At 41.4% G+C, this 23,762-nt stretch overlaps 1 long non-coding RNA gene across 1 annotated transcript; it reads left to right on the plus strand.

Moving 5' to 3' along the window:
* The first annotated feature begins 513 nt into the window (after positions 1-513).
* LOC125279456 lies at positions 514-6,048 on the plus strand. Its single transcript, XR_007187389.1, has 3 exons — positions 514-650; positions 4,158-4,239; positions 6,002-6,048. It is a non-coding gene; the product is annotated as an uncharacterized LOC125279456 (long non-coding RNA).
* The last annotated feature ends 17,714 nt before the right edge of the window (positions 6,049-23,762 follow it).

Raw genomic sequence — 23,762 nt, forward strand, 5'->3', positions numbered from 1 at the left:
ATATATATATATATATATAGGAAATGTGGACAAACCAGACAAGTGAATCACTCAGATGATTCTTTCAAAACATAATTCTAATTCAGAATCAAGGTTTGGGCTCCAGCTCGTCTGCAGAGAAAACCAATGCTGATTACTTTTTACGACATCCATGTTTCCTGACAGACGGAGAAGTGACAAACTCAGCCATTTGTAACACCAAATGGTCACCAAAAAGATAAAGAGTCTTTGATCACCAGATCAAAAGGACAGAGACAATGCAAACCTTCTAGGCAGAAACACACCAAGCCGACGGTCGGCCATCGGGCAGTTTTTCTTCGTCGGCCAACTAAATTTCCTCAGTGTGTTCCACACTGTCGGTTGAAGTTGGTCCTCGTCGGCTTTTTTCGGCCGATTTGACATGTAGAATCGGCGTCGGGCCGTCGGCGAGAGACAGAACTCTGATTGGCTGTGTAGTATAGCAAACCAGTCAGTTCACGAGAATATAAGCAAAAGTTATGAAAGCAAGCAAATAAGACATGACGACACAGACAGAAGGTTGTTCCAATTTTATGTCATCTTACCTGAGCACTCGAATGCACGACTATTTTCATAATAACATGAGCGGAGTGGAATAAAGAACATGATCAGCATGATTGATATTCAAAACGGTAAGCAAGCCCTGCTTTATTTATGGTTTGTATACATGCAGTCATAGTTTCGCTTTCCGTTTTTGAATGATGAATATAGACAAATATATCTGCTTAAATAGACAGATATCTCATTTATACGCAGGCGCAGAACGTGTGTGCTAGTTGACAGTCGGCTGAAGTTCTTTCGGTGTGTTCAAGCACATATTTTTTCCCAGACGCAGCCGACATGAGCCAACCCCGCAGTCTGCTTTCGTCGCCACTAGTTCGTCGGCGTCGGCTTGGTGTGTTCTGGCCTTTTGGTTTCTCTACCCCTTTTCCACCAAGGCAGTTTGAGTGCTGGTTCGGAGCCAGAGCCTAGTTTCAAATCAGTTCTTTGTCTTTCGACACACAAAGCACCAGCTCCGAACCAGAAAAAGCGGTTCGTAAGTAGCACCAAAACATTGCTGGGCTAGTAGTAAGAACCGCTTGCGTCAGGGGCTGGGGGCGGGGTTACCGTGACCAACAAGAAACTTATGACCGCCATTTTTGAAATAGCAGCTAATCGAGCTAATAGCAGCTCGATCGTAATCTCCGTCTATATACAAATTACGGCGAGCCGTGTTTGGATGCCGATGTAGGTTCGCAAAGTCATGAGCATCAACAGTAGTGAAACATCCGCGATTGTTGATAGAAGGCTTGTTCAAGATGCTTCGGAGCAGCGCGGACCGATTCGGCGGGTGCCGCGGATCCGCGGGAGCGTTTGTAGAGCATACGACTCCTTGTGCTTTTGCAGGGGCGCCATTGGCACGGGGGACAGGGGGGTCAGGACCCCCGCAGTTTTTAAAAGATAGAAGTCGACCCCCGCACTTTTGATAAGGGCTGCTTCTATAGAGTCTGGGAACGTGACGTCAGCGACGCATTGCATTCTGGGACTTTAGGTCACCGTCAGTACTGTAGAGACTGGGAAATAGTGGAGGAAGATGTTAAATTTATATTATACAGTTAAAAACATATTACAATGGTGAACGCTGGCTGTGTTATGAACTATCTGCATATACTGACCAGCGTGGAAAACGGATGTGAAATGAAGCGCCATTTTGTCCCATTTTCGGGACATTCTAAAACGCTTAATGTGGCGTAATGTAAGTAAACATCATACTAATAGCCCAGAATTTGAACGCAACGCGTTTAATTTCACGTTAAACGCTTTCCTCCCATAGAAACTATGTACAGCAAAGCAGATGAGCCCAGAATATGAACAAAATGCGTCTTATTACACGTTAAGTCACTGTCCATTAAGCGTGTTCTTTATGGGAGGAAAATGCGTATGTGTTAAGTGTTGCGTTCATATTCTGGGCTCATCTGCTTTTCTGTACATAGTAAACACCAAACTAATAAAGCATACTAAGTTTAGTTTGTTAATAACACTGTTTTAGTAAATTAAGCCACGTTATGCATTTTCACATTATGCGTTAGAATGTCCCTCATTTTCTGCCTTCCAGCTTAGAAACGACACAATGGTGAAAGTGAAACTCAATGAAAATAAACTTGAACAAAATGTGGCTTTGTCATTTGTATTTATTACAGATATGTAAGTGCTCACGCCATTAATAATGTACGAAAACACGTTTAGAACTGTCATTTGTGATATAGCTCGTTGCGATCACTCTCCGTGTTCATAAAGCAACATAAAGCTCTGATTCATTGTTCTGCTTGTCTCGGTAAGAAACTATGTATTTATTCTATTTAGGTCCAGTAAAACTTACTTGGTGTAGCGACTCCACAATATAATTCATTTCAGAGCTGCATTACAGAGGGTCATGCTCTTTTGCTTTAACATGAAGAAATCAGGGCTATATGATGATATGCTGGCTGAGATCAATCTATATTGTGTTTATTATTTTATCTGGCAGATATATATTTAGTTATTAAAAACTGCAATAGAGAAATCACTTTGGTCCTGTTTGTGGTCCGATAGGAGGCGGCAGTGTGATTTCTATGCGTGTGCATATCGTGTCCTGGCCACAAGACTGGGCGATCGAATGAACACAAGAGATTCAAATATTAGTCCATTTATTCTAAGCAAGTGCAAGCAGCTCTCAAAAAAATTAACGTAAATACAGTCGTTTTCTCAACTGGTGATTTGTATTTGTTGTCATTGTACGCTCCTGAGCGTGACCTAAATCATGGCGGCGACTACCCAGAATGCAATGCGCAGTGACGTAGTTTGCCAAGCTCTATTAGTCACACTATATCATCTTTTAGCTTAGGATATTTTCTTTCAAATCAGACCATTTTCACGTTTCTGTGAGCTTCCGTTCGTAAATAATCAGCTGTTTTGTCGCGGATGTGAACAGGAAATGCGCTCTGAAACACACGATCTCCAAACCATTGATCAAAGCGTGCTAACGTTTTAGGACAGGTTGATGTATAATCATGCCCGAACGTTAGCGTTTGTCAATCAAGCCAAACCGTCCATTCAGAAACCGAGAAATTTGACACGCGCGAGCTGGCTTGACTGAAGTTTTCGTGAGGATTTATAGTTTATGGACTGTTTTGATTTCGGTAATTACATCTTGAAAGGCAAAAGCATTGATGGCATCTATAAAAGAGATATCTGAAATAGAAACGAAAGTGATATTACCTCATCCAGTGGAGGACGCACGAGAGGAGATCTGTGCGTTTCATTGGTATGTGTATACTGTAATACTGCATTTACAATGCTTATCAGTGGCGTGCACTTTGATCGTGAAAGTGCCTTTTGCGGTCGCTTCGCGGTGCTCCTGTGTTCCCGATGTGAACGTGAGCTCCAGTCCATTACAATTTAGAGCGGTTAAGGCCCGGGTATACTTCATTTCCGCGTTCCGTTCAGTCTCGCACGAGCCTTTCAGAGAATTTCATTTGCCCATGAGCGCCGAAAGACCATGGGAAAGACCCCCCCCCCCCCCCCCCCCCCCGGAACGCAGTTTGGTCCCCCTCACTTTGAAAATGTCTCCTGCGCCCCTGGGCTTTTGGATCGTTCTCGAGGAGCTTTGGTTGTCATGCGCCGATCGCTATGCGAGAAGCCGATGCATCTCGAACAAGCTTGGTGTGTTTGTGTTTGGCACTGCAGCGCTAGCTTTGCTGTGAAATATGAGACGTATACAGTGACGTAAGACCTGGCTCTGTGCTGGCTCTCTAGCCCGTGGAAAGGCAAACCGGTTCTTAGAAGGCTCGTCAGTTGAACCAACTCCGAACTGGCACTAGCACTAGCTCTGAACTAGCACCCGGTTCGTGCTGGTGGAAAGGGGGTATAAGGGACCTAACTTCACAGAAAACCCAACACAGGCTGTTATATAACTAAAACTGCATCAAAATTGTTCCAAACAATTTTAAATTGACTTATCAAACATATTTTAACTGCATACATCTTAAATTGTGTCCATAAGTACTACCTGTAACCTGTTTTGCTTTAGAAGACCCACAATCCATGTAAATGTGTTAACTCTTGAATGACTGACTGAAAGTATGCCTTATTTGGACTTGATTTAATTCTTTTTCTTTAAGACCCTGCAACAAATCATCGACATGGAAAACCCTTCTCTGCACGCCAACGAGGGAAATTCACATTTAAAGTCAACGCAAGCAAGTACGTCTAGATTAAAACTAAACTGGTGCATTTAAATGAATGATTCATGGTTCGTTCAGGTCTTGAAGTGCATTGCTAGGAATTATGTCCATCATATCACACTCTCTCTCTCTTAAAACTCTTTCTCTCTCATTTCCTGTCTTACTGCAACGCGTATGAGTGTGTGTGTGTGTGTGTGTGTGTGTACTTGTCTACCTATCTAACAGGGGACATTGGTGTCGTAACACATTCACGAACAGGGGACCACCAAGCAAAGATGGGACATTTTTCAGGTCCCCACTTGGTCATGCTTTAAATCATGTTAAAATCAAGTAAAAAACGCTCTGGTGAATTTTTTTCATTTTTGACCAAGTGGGGACCTACAGGTGTGTGTGTGTTTAAGCCCATACTCAGCAGCACCCCTGTAGGCTGGAGCAGGAACTGCAATGGTCCCATTAACACACGTCGTTCACACTCCTCTATTGTTTGAATGGCTTGCTGTCCTAGAGAGGGTCTGAGAAAACTTACTAGTTTCAAACTTTGCATTACATTAATATGAAATTTTAAACAGTATTTCAAAATATATACTCATCCAGTATAAAATGAAATACAACTGTCATCAACAGAGATAAAAAACAAAACAAAGCAACTGAACAGGTGTCACACTATATCAGGTGACGATTCAAAATTTTATATCGACTTGCTGCGTTGAAAATGTTCAGCTGATTTAATCAAATTATGCGAACTGAATGTCTTTTTTTACACAGGCACTTTAGTTGAACCAACTGAAGATTTTCAATAAAACAGTCAACTTAAGATTTTGAACTTTGACCTTGACATAGAAGTCTTTTAAGTGTGTTTTAAGTGTCTGGGTTTGTATGGATATCATTATTATTATATATTATATATTATATTTAGTTATATGGGGTACAACAGTAAACAGTAAAGTTGGGTTGCAAGAAAAACTACTTGTGTCTGCTTAAACTGCTCATATTGCATGCACAGTTTAACTAGTGTGGAAATTGGCATGGAATTTTGAATAAACAAAATGCCTTTGGTCCCCTGTTAAATGGTAATATATATATATATATATATATATATATATATATATATATATATGCAAGAACTGGTATTTAGTGTTACTATGAACATTGCTGCTATATTCAGAGATATTCAGAATATGAAATATTGCTAATTGCACTTTACCATCTAACAGGGGACCAGTGTCTTTTTGTGTAGTAAAATCACTACTGCACATGCAAATGCTGCTGCTGCTTAACTTTAGCATGAACACTTTTGCTTGTGTGGAATTGGGCATTGAATGATGAATAAAAATAATAACATCTAAATTAACATATTTTGCTCAAGTCAAAAATATTATTTAACATCAATGAACCAAACCAAATACATCAGTTTATACCAACAAAACTAAGTTTTGTTTTAAATCAAGAAGAAATTGCTCTTTAAGGTAACAGTTGTGGGTCATCACTTTAGTCAAGTCAAGTCAAATCACCTTTATTTATATAGCGCTTTTTACAATGCAGATTGTATCAAAGCAGCTTTACATTGATAACTGGTACATAATTTTTGCTGCACAGCAGCTCTTCAAGAACAGTGTCAATGCAGGCAGATCAAAGCACTGTTGAATAAATGTCAAGAATACTGTTGAATATCAAATGTCAAGTCAAATGTCAAGTGTCCCCAACTAAGCAAGCCAACTTTATACAGTGAATATTGATTTGATTGAACAAAATGCCTTTAGTTCCCTAAAATCTCCCTCCAGGTCCAGGACGGCAGCCACCCCACCTCGTCCCAGGAGCACGGCATCCGGGTCTCCGTCCCACCTTTCACAAGGCTCCAGCACCACCGCCTCAGGCAGCCTCTCGCGGTCTTCACACTCCCGCGCTGCCCGAACTCCGCAGCACCGCGATCCCCCTCAGCAGCGAGGGCTCTCCGACAGCATGTCCCTCCTTCCTCCCGGGTTTCGGCACCAATGTAACGTGGTCAGTAGATGTGGGAAGAAGGAGGCGGGAACCGGCGAACGTTCAACAAAAGTTTAATTCAAGATAAACAAAGAACAAAACGAAAGTAATGCCGGCAGACCCTCGCAGACGTCTGCCGGCCACACAAACATAATAAAACATAACGTAAAGTCCAGGCCTGGTCCTCTCTCGTCCTCCACGGTCGTCGCTCCTCCTTTTATGCTCCCGGAGCTCCTCCGTGAGAGACTCAAGGCCGGTGCGCCTCCCAGGTGTAGCTCGTTAACTCTCGCGCCACCGGCCTCGCACCGTTCCCTCACGGCTCTCGCCCGCCCTGGTCGCCACACTGATCATTATCTGTTAACCGAAAAGATTAGAAGGTTAAATTAGAATTAAATTATAATGGATAAGAGTCTGTGACCCATTAAAATACCACAAGTTTAGTTTTACATGTGCAAATAGCAGCATAAAGCAGCACTGTGACGAGCAGGGCGGGCGAGAGCCGTGAGGGAACGGCGCGAGGCCGGTGGCGCGAGTGATAATGAGCATCACCTGCGAGGCGCGCCGGCCTCGAGTCTCTCACGGAGGAGCTCCGGGAGCATAAAAGGAGGAGCGACGATAGTGAAGGACAAGAGAGGACCAGGCCTGGACTTTATTTTATGTTTTGTTATGTTTGTGTGGCCGGCAGACGTCCGCGAGGGTCTGCCAGCATTACTTTCGTTTTGTATTTATTTATTTTGAATTAAAGTTTTGTTGAATGTTCGCTGGTTCCTGCCTCTTTCTTCCCATATTTACGAACTGTGTTACAAGCACATTTTATCTTTTTTATTTTATAAAATAGCATATTGTTTGGTGTTCATTTGTAAATGGTACATATTTTACATTTCTGAATGTTAAAATAACATACACAACTTATCTTTTTTTCCTCTTAAAAAACAAATTTTGACTGATATGTGTAGCATATTACTTTAAAAATTACTTAAATTGTTTACTACAGGTATTAATCGGTCAAAAGTCTTACTGTCGTTTGATTATGGTCATCCCTAATATGAACTCAATTTTTTTTTCTGAGGATTTTCAATGAAATCAACATAAAACTGAGTTTTGATCCAAAATAAAGGCAAGGATATAAAGGTGGTAAAGGCAACCAAACAGGTGTTGCACTTTACCATCTAACAGGGGACCAGTTTCCTTTTGTGTAGTGAAATCACTATAACATGCACATGCTGCTGCTTTTGAACTTTACCATGTACACTTTAACTTGTGTGGAACTGGGCATAGAATGATGAATACAAAATTATAACCTAAAAAGGTAAACTAACTCATTTTGTTCAAGTCAAAATATTATTTAACATCAATAAACCAACCATGGCCAATAAACCAATGTACATACATCAGTATATACCAACAAAACAAAGTTTTATTGTTTAAATCAAACAGAAATAGCACTTTAAGGTAACAATTGCAGGTCATCACTTTATATAATGAACAGTCATTCTGTTAAACAAATTGACTCTGTTAGAGTCCCCTGTTAGATGGTAAAGTGTGTGGTTTCTTTGTTATTTCTTGCCATCACAAACACACTGTAAAGATTTTGGAGGTCAGATCTCCAAATTTTATATTGACTTGCTGCATTGCTGCAAAATTGTCAGTTGGCTCAAATAACTTTTAGTTTCAGATCGACTTTAAAATTTTAATTTAAGTTGAGCCAACTGTTTAAGACTTAGATGCAATAATCAACATAAAACTTAGAATTTTGATTTTTAAACAGCAGGATTTATGTATTGTCTGGTTTTATGACAACTAGATTAACTAAATATTATCAGATTATCACTGAGTACATGAGTACATCATCACTGATGTTCAGCAACATCTAATTGTTTTGATAGTATTTTGATAGATCATTTTTTAGATTCTGAAAATATATTTCAATATGATATTACTAAAGAAATATAGCAAATTGATGTCTTATTTAATGTAATATTATGTTCGGGTTTGAACTTAAGTTGAACAGTTTTGAAAAAAGCATGTACGTATAGACAAGGCCTAATATTAATACTTGCTCAACTGCCAAATGTGAGTAAAAACTGGTGTTGGCGAGCATATAAAACGGTGTCACACGCCAGTTGGCTGGTAGTTTTTATGAATTCTAGCAAAGCATGAACGTGAACAAACAAACAATGATTGGGACAGTTGACGGGTCAGCGCTGCATCATCAAGAGAGTTTAAGCCTTGACCATTTAAATATTCAAGTGCAAGGAGGCACAAAAGGGAGCTCATTTCGTGTGCTGTGAGAAAAGTTTTGTGTGTGCAAACAAGCGCATGAGCTGTCTTGCATGACATTTTGCTCTTAAGTGGACAGATTAATTAAAAAATATGTCAAAAATAGCGAGTATCCCAGTAAACATAGTTGGTTAGGTCTTAAAGGTCCTGTTCTTCGTGATCCCATGTTTCAAACTTTAGTTAGTGTGTAATGTTGTTGTTAGAGTATAAATAAAATCTGTAAAATTTTAAAGCTCAAAGTTCAATGCCAAGCGAGATATTTTATTTAACAGAAGTCGCCTACATCGAACGGCCAGTTTGGACTACATCCCTCTACTTCCTTCTTTAATGACGTCACTAAAACAGTTTTTTGACTAACCTCCGCCCACAGGAATACACAAGAGTTGCGTTTGTAGAGTGTGTTTGTCGCCATGTCGTCGAAACGCTGTTATTTTCATCCCGCAGTCCAATCACCGGGTCTGATTCCGGCTCAAATTGATAGGGTAAAATTAAAGACATGTTTACAATAACACTGAGCGCATGCATCTCCACGTTATGGTAAGAGGCGTGACTTTTCCGGGCACGGTGCGCTCAGAGCTGTCGAATCACAACACAGGAACCGCTGGCACAATCAGAACTCATTACGTATTTCTGAAGGAGGGACTTCATAGAACAAGGAAGTCATCAGCCCGTTTTTATGACAGTGGAAACAGCGGTATACAGATAAGTAAATTATGTGAAAAATACTGTGTTTTTTTACACGCGAAATATGAACACATGTTATATTGCACACTATAAACACAATCAAAGCTTCAAAAAACCACGAAAAACGGGACCTTTAATATACAGTACCAGTATATTAGATCCATGCATTGTCTGTGTTTTTAATGTCAATCAAACAACAAAGGCAAAAGAAAATTATCCCTCGCTTCTGTTGACTGAATAACTTTTGTAACTTTAATAAGTATTCTTTAATAAGAATGTTTAAATTACAGTGAAGGCTATGCAGTGTTATTACATTTCCTTACTTTATTTAATTCCTGTATCTGAAAACTACTGTTAGACCTACCTGAAAAACCTGAAAAGGACGGTTCATTTTATTTGTATCATTTGGATAATAATTTTATTACTGACTGTTTACTTGTCTTTAATAATGTTTTACTTTTATATTAGGCTTTTATGTTAGGCTTGTGGTTTTAGATGTGGTCTTGAAATTGAAATAGAGAATTTTGAATCTTCACTGGTATCTAAAATGTTGGTGTCATTACTGCTTGTTTTGGCAAAAACAGTTTCATGGCCAGAAAAAAAACATTTATGGCTAGAAAATGTTAAGTCACTGTCTATACACAAGGGGAAACCTAGGAGGAACAATTTTACTGTAACATCATGTAAAAAATTGCAGTGAATTCTGAACAGCAGAAAACAGCAAACACGTATTGTATAATGCCTGTCGATAGTGTTTTATGAGTGACAAATTGTGTTTGTTGGGTGAAACCTTTGCTAGTATTCTTGAAAAATGACTTGATTATGCGATTTGGTAGTTTTAGTGCATTTTGTATATGAAATTAATCGCTGTGAAGCTAAAAGGTTGGTTTGCTGTACTGGGTGAATAAGACACTACAAATTCTGTAGTGTTACAGTGCTGCATAAATGGCAGCAAGGTTTCTTTATGAAATAGCAGACATGATAGCATAGATTAATGCTAATAATTTTCATAATTTTTGAAAAAGCTCCAAATAAACTTAAAGGTTTGGGTGCAGTGAGAAATTCACACAGATAAAACTAAAAACTTAATGAGTCAAACAAGCTCTTTTTGTTTAAGAGACCATTTAAAACTGTAGTCTAAAAATTGAATGATTTGGCCATAACTCCTTGATATTTTAACATAGGTAATTTCATGTGTATTCAGGATTGGGCTTGGATTGTGTAGAGTGCACTACCCTGTAACGTCTGGATGGATCCGTTCAGAGTCAATAAACTTTGGAGTTTTCAGAACGCTTTTAACCTGATGAACTTTGTTTGTTAATCACTAACTCGGCTCCGGACGACTGTGACTTTCGGCAGATTTGTGGACCTGTGAGGGTAAACAGAAAACTGCAACTTCCTCACTTTGGTGACTTCAAAAGGAGCACCCCCCCCAGAGACTAACCAGATCCACATTCCAACACCCACACACACGGGCACACACACAAAACACACACACAGACGCATACAGAAACACACAAACATACATTTTTGACTGTATATGTAAGATACAATTATGCCAACATATACCCATCCTGTATTTTGAAGCGTATGCATGTTTCCTAGTGTTTAAATGAGTGTATTTGTGCTAGTGTGCATTTTAATGATAGAATTCTGTCTGTAAACCATAACTTCTTTTATAGGCATTTCTGATGTACCGAGTTTGATCTCTCCGTAAAGCTCCGGACACGAGCTATTCACTGAGATATGTCACACAGCTGACAAATGCATTTTTCTATGTGTTTAATGATACTGTGAAGAACGCACTCCATTTCGAAATCTGATCTGATAGTCATAAATCATGCAGATTAAGTCGTGAGGCCAAACAAAGGGAAAGCTTTCCCGCCAACTTTGCACCCATGTTATTGGCTACCCCACCTCAAGGAGGTGTGTCGGCTTATCTGTCATAAAAGCAAAGACGCACAATTTCTTAGTGGTTCTCCTGGTTGTCTCCCGATCGTCTCGTGCACGTCTCTCCGGACGCCTCAGGTGACCGCGCTTCCCAACCACACGCGCAGCTCGGGAGGACTACTTCCTTAGACTCTCTCTCTCTTCGGCTAAGTTACTCTTCAGTTTAAACCTCATTTGAAAAACCCCGCCGGAGAAACCCTCTCGGAAAGGACCAACCAAGCCAAGCGCATTGAAACTGCTACTCACGGACTTGAACCAATAAGCAAGTATTATCATTTATCTGAAATTTGTCTAAACTGATTTCTGTGCTGGCTCTCTCAAAAGGGTTTAACTGTGTAATTTGCCATTCTTTGATCATCTTTCTTTCCCTGTCTTTTCTTTATTTTCACTCTTGTGTATATATATGTGTATACTTCTGTATATATTTTAGACGTATAATCTCTGTAGACATAGCTGCATATATTAAACACTTAATTCATGCTCGATTGTTCTGTTCGTTCTTTCAACTGAAGACCAAGTCACTTTAACGTTTTTCGATCGCTTTATGCTAACAGCAAGTTATTTTCATGGCCAGAGAATAACTCCGTTTATAATATTCTGTGAGGGACTTAGTTTGCTGGACAAATGAACAGTTTCTCTAAATAATTATTAAACCAGAACTAATCATATATGTAATTGATTATAATTCGTTGTAATTGATTCACAATATATGTTTAATTCCCCGTTGGGTCGATATATGAATCATAATTTATTCATAACCTTATGAATTATTATATTCATATTTCATCCATAAATTGATTAATAACCGCTACATTCGTTACATTTATTTGGTGGAGAATTTAAAGGCACGTTTTAAACTTGGTTTTTGGTAAAAGAGCAATGTAGAATAATTTCGTATGATTTAATCCCTTCACCGCCTGGTGGTGAGTTGACGGTCGCCCCAGTGAGTTCCAGTGAGTGGAGCTGCCTGGCCTGGCGGATCTTGCACTAACTGTGTGTGAATCGGGGACATTCTGACCTCGTATCACGGGCAACACGCAAGGACATCAGCGAGTTGTGTATCAGGTACAGGGAGGCAACGAGCCCAGATTGACTACAAACGGCAATTTTGTTTAATTTCCCTGCTCAGGCTTCTGCACGACAGAACCGCCCGTTTGGAGTAACTGCCCGTAAAGGGGACAGACTCTGAGTTCAGGGAAAACTCAATTCTGACCGGTCACGCTGGCCGTTGGCGCAAGTACCTTACCGAAGTGCGCAATTGTGCTGATGTTCCCTGTTTGAGAGGTTGCACCGTGTTACAAAGGGGACAGGTGGCCACGGACACCGCAGTCGAGTGTTTGAACGTCGAGGAAAGGTTGTCTGCCATTGAGTTCTTGTCTGAGCACCCACAATTCACCCAGGCCTAAATTAGTGACATACAGTCACTTCACCTAATTGAAAGCCACAGAATATTACATATTCTTCGATTACTCAGGTGCGGGCCAAACCTCATACACTTGAGCCATACCATCCCTCTAGGTTTTATGACGCAACAGTGCACTCGCCTGGCCCCGTCATAAACCCAGCTGTGATAGGAAGTTTAAGTTCACTTCTCCCCTCTAGCCCTTCTGTCTTATTTTATTGTTTTATCCTCTCTATTTGTTTACCGGTCTATTTCATTTAACTGCATCCATCCTGTTCTGTTCTGTTCTGTTTTTGCTTTTCTACTGTGTTTGTTTCTTTCAGTTCATGTAAAAGCAGAGCCTGTGAGAGCCATCACGGAAAACTGAGTAATAGATAGACGACCGAGCAGCGAGAGTCATCAGAGGACTCTTAGGGCTACCGCCTGTCAAATTCTTTGTTTAAATCCAGCACTCACCCACACAAATTGACCCGCGTGGTCCTTTTGGCTATTGACAATTAAGTGTCTAGCCTACATTCCACTAACTGTCTGCACCAGTTAACTGGAACCAAACCAAAGAATTATATAATCATGCATTATTATAAGTCGTTAGTTCTGCGCGTGCTTGCATTGGTTTTGTTTGTGCTGTCTTTCTCTCGCCAACAGCAAGCTAACGTGTTCAGAGCAGCCAGCCCCAGCACCCATGGGGACGGACTCAAGACCGGGTTGGGCTCCCTGACCAGCACGATCCTGCCCAACGACGCTGTGGATCCCCAGCACCTAAGCAACGAGCAGCTGGACGACAACCTAAATCGACTAATGGCCCACAATCCAACGCCGAGCTACAAAGAATGGGCGAAAGTCATCCGAGCCATGGCCCACAACCTCAAGCTCCAGGCGGAGGATGCCCGGAGGAATCAGGCCCAGATTCATCGTCACCACGATCAGCGACTCGTCGAGACCCAGGACCAGCGTTGGACAGCGGACGAATCCAAACCCGAGCTGCAGGAGGAGCTGCAAAGACTTCAAAAAGCCCTTGCAGAGCTCCACCTGGAGGTGGAGCGTAGAAAACTGACTGGAAAACTCCAACACAGCGAAGCTCCCCTAGCCAAAGCAGAGACTAAGCGGAAAGACAGACACACTAAAGCCCTGACCTGTGAAAATCATCTCAAACAGGCCCAGAAAGGAGCTATGGCTCCGAAACAACAAAGAGACTATGTGAATGAACTTGACACTGGTTACAGAGTACTCAAAAGTGGCATGGGAGGGAAAACACACATCACAGAGTTTCCCCTAACCAGTCAAGAAGCCCTAATTCCAAATGGGGTTAAAAGTCCACTGCCCAAAATGACCAGCGGCCAAGAACCTTCGCCGGCAGCTGTCACATCCAACCGCCAGCACCTGCAACAGGCTCTGATCCAAAAGCTTTCTGACCCTGCATCAGATCAAGGGCTCCCTGCTGCCATGGACCTAAAATGGGGCAGACTGAAAAACCCATACACTTGCTACAGCCAACTGCAAATGGCCTACTTCAGAGCACGTGGTCAGCCAGCAATGGAGGAAGGTTTCATCTTCAACACTCTGCTTCTCCGAGAGCTGCACCCTGCGGTGAGTGATCACCTGGCAGCCTTGGCCTGCTCACGCAGTATGTCTACTCAGCAGCTGCAAAACTGGGTCGATGAAGCTCACTCCAAGCAGAACCCTGCTCCTGAAAAGACTGTAGAAAATCCAACCAGCTACACAGTCTCCGATCACTGCCCAGGAACCTGTCCTTACCCTTTTGAAAAACTGAGAAATGAAGCTGAAAGACAAAATCAGACTCTCAAGTCACAAAGATGTGAGCTGAAGGTGCAGTCGCACAGTCCAAATGAGGTCCACCTTGAACACACAGCTCCCACGCACCACACCATTGGTCGAGTGAGCCTGGTACCTCCTGTGCGTAGCGCAAATGGACACGTTTCTCTGTTTCACCCACAAAGACCCGCTAGACTGTTTTGAGCCCTTATTGAACGCCAGACCGCTGAAAATCTGGGCTCAAGTGTGTGAACTTCTGCCTTCCCAGTCACCCAGACCACCTGAGCCAGACGGTCAGGTCACAGAGGTCGCGGGAAATCTCCCAGCTAACCGCGGGAACCCCGTCTCAGAGCACAGTTCAAGTTCGCTACCCGGCGTACTTCAACTCACCATAGACTGTAACTCCCTCTGCTCCAAGGTCACGACAGACTCACAGCTGAATGATGGAACTACAACAGACATTATTCTCACACTGTGGGCAGACAACTCAGCCTTCAGCCACACGCTGTTAAGTGCTCTCAGTGAAGGAACACCGGACCTCCCATTTGTCAACAAGCAAACACACTTTCCACTAGACTTTCGTCTGCCAACCATGATGACTGTCAAGTACATCTGCGTTTTGAACTTCAAATGGAACAACCGGCATTCAACCCATCACTTCCTGGTCCTTCCAGACCTCCTGATGCACTCTAATGCTCACACGGACAGTGCAAATGAGTTGTTGTGGGCCCCAATGACTGTACAGCTTCCTGTTGTTCCTGTCAACACTGCCAACTTCCTGTCAGGCCAGACCACCCAAGAGGTCTGCATCCTGATCCACATACAGGAAACTGTAGTACCACCTTACACCAAAGGGGGTGCTGTTTGGCTCCACACAGGAAACTGTAGTACCACCTTACACCAAAGGGGGTGCTGTTTGGCTCTATACACAGGAAACTGTAGTACCACCTTACACCAAAGGGGGTGCTGTTTGGCTCAACAGGCAATGTGGTCAAACCCTAAGCCACATGCTGGGCTCCTTCACACTTTCACCTGAAGGCGTGGAACTTGGACTCACTCTAAAAGCCACACCCCTAACTGAAGTGTCATCCTATGTAGTCCACAGTTGGCTCAACGAATGCATGGTCACAGACCTCAGCATTCCCGAAGCCTACCATCTAGAATGGATAATGGACCACAGCCCCTATGACATTGAACTCAGGTTAACAGTCATTAACTTAATACCAGCTGCCATGGTCCCAGAAGGAAGTTTAAGCAACACAAGTTTCACAGCATCCTTCAAGAACACCTCGCTGTACCCAGAGTCGCTAACCAGCCTGCCTGTGAAACTCAGGAAAGCGCTGCACCTCTGACAGCCAACCCGACAACTAACACCACAACAGAGGAGCCATTCCCAAGGTTTGAGCCTAAAGGCCAACAGATCCAGAAAGATGCAAGTGCCCTAAAGAATGACGCAGACTGTCAAAGACTCAGAAACGTCTTGAACAAATTCAGAGGGACATTTGACAAAGACTTTTTATGCTGTGGTCTCACTAAACTTCACACAGTGCAGGGTGCAACGCACCCAAATGCTCCTCCCACCTTCATCAGGCAGTACAAAGGTCACATCGCCCCACATGAACCAGTGCGGGAGTTTGTTCATTCAACAGAAGGAAAAGGTGTTATCTGCCCATGCAACAGCAAACCAGACAGCAAGTGGCGACTCACCATTGACTTCAGGAAGTCAAAGCAGCAAGTGCCACTGCCACGACGTGCCAGAAAGCACAAGTCTGCACGGAGCGGAGACTCAGCTGCCTGCCAAAACTGCTATAACAGCACACCAGCGTTGACACTTAAGGTAAAGGTACCTCAAAGAGAATGCGTGCCAAGAAATGCCCATGGCCTACGTCAACGGACGTTTCTACATCCATAAGGGCATCCCACAGGCAAGTAGGGTAGCGGTAGCCTACCACAACAGCAACCCACGGCTGTGCCCGGCTCCCCACTTTAGCAGGTGTAGTTTCACCAAAGACTTTCAGTACTTCTGCCCAAACCAGCTCTTCCTCAGAAACCACACTGAAGGAATGGGCCGGTTGCAGCCCATGACCAGCGACACACGCTGCCCGGCCAAGCCTCGCACCCCAGTCATCGGAACACAAGCCGAGATTGTGGGTGATCGACTACTCATCCACACCCCCACTCATGCTGCCATCCTAATCTACAATCAGCACAACACCGCCACTCGTGGCAGCCTGCCCAATCCAAGTAAGAGGATCCAGGTACCCCTGAGTTCCATCCTTCATCGCAGCCATCTGGCAGTGCACTGTCTCTCAAGCAAAGAGGACCAGTCAGAACTGGAAATCCCATCCTCCTCCAGGAATCACCATCACGCCTTAGATCCAGGACTGGAACTGAGGATTGACAAAGGGGGGTCCCAGCTAAGTGACAGTACTCCCATCGATGCAGCCCTCCAAGCACTCTCACGACTGCCTGTCCTGACCAGCTCACCTAAAGCCCAAGCTTGGACTGCTGCCAACACAATCCGTTGCCTCTCCATGGCAATCAAGTACGCACTCGCCCTGGGTCTGGCCTTCATCCTATCCAAAGGGACCAAAGGGATGCAAGAATCCACGGCCAAGTGCCTATCTGCCCTTCCTCAAGTACCAGTAGGAACCACCTGCTGCGTGACCATCCGGATCCATGTGCCATCAAACTTGGTTAGCGTCCAACGAAGTCCGCACAGGAACTTCGTTGGCCGAAAGGGGGACTGTAACGTCTGGATGGATCCGTTCAGAGTCAATAAACTTTGGAGTTTTCAGAACGCTTTTAACCTGATGAAATTTGTTTGTTAATCACTAACTCGGCTCCGGACGACTGTGACTTTCGGCAGGTTTGTGGACCTGTGAGGGTAAACAGAAAACTGCAACTTCCTCACTTTGGTGACTTCAAAAGGAGCACCCCCCCCAGAGACTGACCAGATCCACATTCCAACACCCACACACACGGGCACACACACAAAACACACACAGAGACGCATACAGAAACACACAAACATACATTTTTGACTGTATATGTAAGATACAATTATGCCAACATATACCCATCCTGTATTTTGAAGCGTATGCATGTTTCCTAGTGTTTAAATGAGTGTATTTGTGCTAGTGTGCATTTTAATGATAGAATTCTGTCTGTAAACCATAACTTCTTTTATAGGCATTTCTGATGTACCGAGTTTGATCTCTCCGTAAAGCTCCGGACACGAGCTATTCACTGAGATATGTCACACAGCTGACAAATGCATTTTTCTATGTGTTTAATGATACTGTGAAGAACGCACTCCATTTCGAAATCTGATCTGATAGTCATAAATCATGCAGATTAAGTCGTGAGGCCAAACAAAGGGAAAGCTTTCCCGCCAACTTTGCACCCATGTTATTGGCTACCCCACCTCAAGGAGGTGTGTCGGCTTATCTGTCATAAAAGCAAAGACGCACAATTTCTTTGTGGTTCTCCTGGTTGTCTCCCGATCGTCTCGTGCACGTCTCTCCGGACGCCTCAGGTGACCGCGCTTCCCAACCACGCGCGCAGCTCGGGAGGACCACTTCCTTAGACTCTCTCTCTCTTCGGCTAAGTTACTCTTCAGTTTAAACCTCGTTTGAAAAACCCCGCCGGAGAAACCCTCTCGGAAAGGACCAACCAAGCCAAGCGCATTGAAACTGCTACTCACGGACTTGAACCAATAAGCATGTATTATCATTTATCTGAAATTTGTCTAAACTGATTTCTGTGCTGGCTCTCTCAAAAGGGTTTAACTGTGTAATTTGCCATTCTTTGATCATCTTTCTTTCCCTGTCTTTTCTTTATTTTCACTCTTGTGTATATATATGTGTATACTTCTGTATATATTTTAGACGTGTAATCTCTGTAGTCATAGCTGCATATATTAAACACTTAATTCATGCTCGATTGTTCTGTTCGTTCTTTCAACTGAAGACCAAGTCACTTTAACGTTTTTCGATCGCTTTATGCTAACAGCAAGTTATTTTCATGGCCAGAGAATAACTCAGTTTATAATATTCTGTGAGGGACTTAGTTTGCTGGACAAACGAACAGTTTCTCTAAATAATTATTAAACCAGAACTAATCATATATGTAATTGATTATAATTCGTTGTAATTGATTCACAATATATGTTTAATTCCCTGTTGGGTCGATATATGAATCATAATTTATTCATAACCTTATGAATTATTATATTCATATTTCATCCATAAATTGATTAATAACCGCTACATTCGTTACAACCCCCACTGCTAATTTACATTTCAATACACTTAGGCTTCAAAAAGGCCAGGTTATCACAGATGAGGTACAGACAAACAAGCTCACTAACTACCAATACTGTTACCAATGTCTAAGAATCTGTGGAACTTCTCAAATAAACAAGAGAAGATGCTGGGATTTACTCAAATTAAATGAAAACAATTTTACCACCGCTAGGACACATTTCTTTCAGCTTCACAACAGTTAATCTCACATTCAGAATGCACTAAAACTACTAAAATACTTAATGTGTCAAATCATATCATTCTTCACAAGACTAGAAAAAGGTTTCCCCCAACAAACACACTTTGTCGCTTTGTCAAAAAACAGGTGCATTACACAATGTTTTCTTTTGTAAAATTTCTTTACAAAACAAGAATGACACTGTTTACTGTTTATAATTCACTGCAGTTTGTTACATGACAAATAACCTTTTGTCATGTAACATACAATTCATTTCTCACTTAGACACAAACATCACCAAAGCTTTAAGTTCTATACAGGCCAAATTACACATGCTTACATACTCTTTACAAAACTGTTCAACTTAAGTTCAAGACCTAACACAACACAAAAACGAGTAAGACTGAACTTTGCTACATTTCTATAGTAACACCATATTGAAATATATTCTGAATCTAAAAAACAACAAATACAATCAAAATAATTAATGTAAGATGAACACCTACACAAGTGTTAGTCTTTGTTTCATCACCATCTAATTTTAACATGGATTATATAACAAACTACTGTGAATTATAAACAGTAGATAATGTCATTTTTGTTTTGTAAAGAAGTACAAAAGAAAACATTGTGTAATGCTCCTGTTTTTGTTGATGTTGTTTTGTTTTATGAGTGACAAAGTGTGTTTGTTGGGGGAACCTTTGCTAGTCTTTTGAAGAATTGAGACATAAATTAAGTGTTTTTGGTAGTTTTAGTGCATTTTGAATGTGAAATTAACTGCTGTGAAGCTGAAAGCTGGTTAGGTAATTTTTCAAAACTCTTCACTCAGTTATCCTAAGCATTGATAAATGCATCCTAGCAGTGGTAAAACTGTTTTTTTTATTATTATTTAATTTGGGTAAGTCCCAGAATCTTCTCCAGTTTATTTGTGAAGTTCCACAGATTCTTAGACATTGGTAACAGTATTTGTAGTTAGTAAGCTCTTTTGGCCTGTACCTCACCTGTGACAAAACTGGTTTTTGAAGCATATTGAAATGTAAATTGTCAGCAGGGGTGGTGCCGCAAGCTCAATTATAAATACACATGAAATTACCTATGTTAGAATATCAAGCATAATAATGAGCTATGGCCAAATCAGACCACTGTTTTAAATTATATCTTAAACAAAAAGAGTTTGTTTAACTCATTAAGTTTTTAGTATCTGTGACTTTCTCACTGCATATTATCATTCTGTGACTTTAGTCACTCAGGATGGTGGTGTGAACGATCCTATTGAGGCAGTGATACTTTGACCATCTACATGTGTTTGTGTAAATGTGTTTAACACTAATTTTGAATGATAAATAAGGCCACATTTACAGCTGCTATTACAGTTTTTTCAATCACTATAGGACACATTTCATAATTATTCACACGGTAATTATTTAGACAGAAATTTGCAACATTTCTACAGTAGTATCATATTGAAATATATTTCAAATCTAAAAAATGAAATACTATCAAAACAATTAGGTGTAACTGAACACCTACATGTCAGTCTTTCATCATTTTCATCATCTATACAAAAGGGGAAGCTTAGAAATAATTTTGTACACTAATGTAAACATGAACAAACTGCATATGCATAACAAACTGCAGTGAATTCTGAACAGCAAAAAAAAAAAAAAATGACATGATTTGAGACATGATTGAAGTGTTTTGGTAGTTTTAGTGCATTCTGAATGTGAAATTAACTGCTGTGAAGCTGAAAGTTGGTTTGGAGAACTGAGTGAAGAGTTTTGAAAAAGTGACATAAATATTGAAAAATGTGTCCTAGCCAGGGCTTGACATTAACTTTTTTGCTCACCAGCCACTGTGGCTAGTGGTTTTCCAAAGTTACTAGCCACTCACAGTGCGCATAAGTCGCAACTTACTGCAGATTCAATAACTACAGACCTCCAAGCTTCGTGTGGCCTTCAGATTAGCTCAAGAACAGTGTGTAGAGAGCTTCATGGAATGGGTTTCCATGGCCAAGCAGCTGCATCCAAGCCTTACATCACCAAATGCAATGCAAACCGTTGGATTTAGTGGTGTAAATCATGCCGCCACTGGACTCTAGAGCAGTGGAGATGTGTTCTCTGGAGTGAGGAATCATGCTTCTCTGTTTGGCAATCCGATGGATGAGTCTGGATTTGATGGTTGCCAGGAGAACGGTACTTGTCTGACTGCATTGTGCCAAATGTAAAGTTTGGTGGAGGGGGATTATGGTGTGGGGTTGTTTTTCAGGGGTTGGGTCCCTCCAGTTTATGGCCCCTTAGTTCTAGTGAAAGGAACTCTTAAATGTATTGGCTCTTAAAGCTCACCAATACATTTTGGACAATTTAATGCTCCCAACTTTGTGGGAACAGTTTGGGGATGGCCCCTTCCTGTTCCAACATGGCTGCACACAAGTGCACAAAGCAAGGTCCATAAATACATGAATGAGCGAGTTTGGTGTGCAAGGAACTTGACTGGCCTGCACAGAGTCCTGACCTCAATTCGATAGAACACCTTTGGTATGAATTAGAGTGGAGACTGTGAGCCAGGACTTCTTGCCAACATCACTATCTGACCTCACAAATGCTCTTCTAGAAGAATGGTCAAAAATTCCCATAAACACACTCCTAAACCTTGTGGAAAGCCTTCCCAGAAGAGTTGAGGCTGTTATAGCTGCAAAGGGTGGGCCAACTCCATATTAAAGCCTATGGATTAAGAATGGGATGTCATTAAAGTTGGGATGTCAAAATGTCACATACATGTGTACGTAAAGGCATGTCTCCCAAAACTTTTGGCAATATAGTGTATATAAAGGGTGTGAATTACACAACGGCCTTCAGGGGGATTAGAGAGTTGAAGAGCTGCATGATTCTGGATAAACTGAGAATCATGATTTTTTGTTTTTGTTTCAAACAGAGATCATGAACAGGCAACTAAACAAAATAACATGAATTTTACTAGAGCTTCTGACAAAATATGAATCGCTGCAGCCTAATTAAAAATGTTTAATTAATTTGAATGAATTGTTTAATTTGAATGAAAAAATGGTTATGAATGAATGATAAATAAATACTGAAGTTGTGGATATTTTCAGCAAACAGTTTGCTTCAAACATTCAGTTTAGCACCATTAAAAAGCCAACTGTCATTCAAAAGCCATAAATCATTCAACTGAATGGTATATAGGCCTATGCATTTTAAACAAATTATTTTCTTTATATTCATGAAAAACATACCCCTGAATGAGTGCGGTTTTATTATAGCACATTTAAATCAACAGCTCAGGTGAAGTTAATGGTAAGAGTATGACCCATTTCAGGGGTGGCCAAAATTACGATTTAAAATCAGTCAGAGCTAGAAATGTATCTTCATATTTATAGGTTATACGCTTCATAATAATGCTGTTATTTACATGCCCATATGTACATGTCTGCATGTTATTTACATGCTGACATGTAAGAATCTGACAATTAGCTGAACTTATACTTGTTTAATTAGTGACGCTTAGCCTATATTTTAAAATCTTTATTTGAATTTGGCAACATTTTTATTTTAAAATCTTTATTTGAATATGGCAACATGTGTTACAACCATGCCTTCCCGGACTCCAGTTCCTACGATCCTCTTTGTCTGCACACCTGAACTCACTTCCCTCATCAGCCTTCCCCCCATTTCTCTGGATTCCCTGCACTTGTTGTCTTTGTCAGCACTCCCTTTAAGTTGGACTCACTCCCTGCACTCCTTGGTCAGTTCTATTGTTTGCTTAGATGTTATGTGTTTGTTACTCTCTTTCGTGTGAATAAAAGCCCTATTTTTGTGGATTTCCGAATACGCCTCGTCTCTACAGCAACACAACGTAACAACATGACACCTTGTTCAACAATATTTTTTTTATGAATAAATCACTGACAGAGACCCCTTCCCTATCAGTCAATCACTGTGGGCATAGTTAGTAAGCATGTTGACATCATCCATAGCAACGAGGTGTGATGGAATTTTTGAACTAATTAATAATGAACTAACATTTCTTTTCTTCTACAGGCCTAATAATAACAATAATCTAACTTAGAAATAGAGAAACAGTCATTAGGACTGAGTGTTGTGATTCAGAAACATTCTGCTGTGCTGGCTAGACAGCATCCTTCTGGGGATAAAAAATAGTCTTTGAGAGGTTGTTTTAACCTATTGAGTAATCTGAACTATTAACCCTGAGACATTTTTTGATGATCCTGTGATTCAGTTGTTCTAATCTAAATTTACTCCGGCAGTAAGCGGGACAGAGGAACTGAGATGTTTTTCTTAAATCTAAACTAATCATATTGAGACTGATGATAATGAGTAATAGATCATGCCATGCTGACTATGAAGTGTACCTGAAATCCTATAAAACCTGTTGTATTCCTTTGTTCGGAGAGAGATTCTCTGGAATGATGAGAACTCTCCCGGCCGTGATTAAAGCATATTCTGAGGCAAAGACTGGAGTCTGTTTGGTTTTTAGGCTGCAGCAAACCTAAGCACTAGAGATCTTTTTCTATACTATAGTGATAGTGTTTAGTGGTGAGGAGCACTAAAGAGCTTATTATCAGGTGATAGTGCCGGTGGGGAGCATTAAAGAGCTTAGTATCAGGTGATAGGCCCCCAAAACAGGCCGAGATGTCGGCCGACTCGAACAGGTATTAAAAGTACGCTCAGTAGAGTATAAATTTATTGGTTTATGGTGTCAGGGACACCCAGGTTTATTGGTTGATGGTGTCAGGGACACCCAGGTTTATTTGTTTATGGTGTCAGGGACACCCAGGTTTAACTAAGTCAGGTGCGTAGGGAAAAATCTACCAGTTTTGGCGAGCTTCCAGGAGCCCAAGGGATCCTCCCTCCGTCCGGCGGTGGGGGCCAGGGGCCAGATAGTTTTAAATTTGAGTAAGAGGAACTTGATTATTATTTTTCCTTTTTCTGTTTCTGTATTCTGCCAACTTG

This window comes from Megalobrama amblycephala, linkage group LG12 (assembly GCF_018812025.1).
Source record: "Megalobrama amblycephala isolate DHTTF-2021 linkage group LG12, ASM1881202v1, whole genome shotgun sequence".
Lineage (NCBI taxonomy): Eukaryota > Metazoa > Chordata > Actinopteri > Cypriniformes > Xenocyprididae > Megalobrama > Megalobrama amblycephala.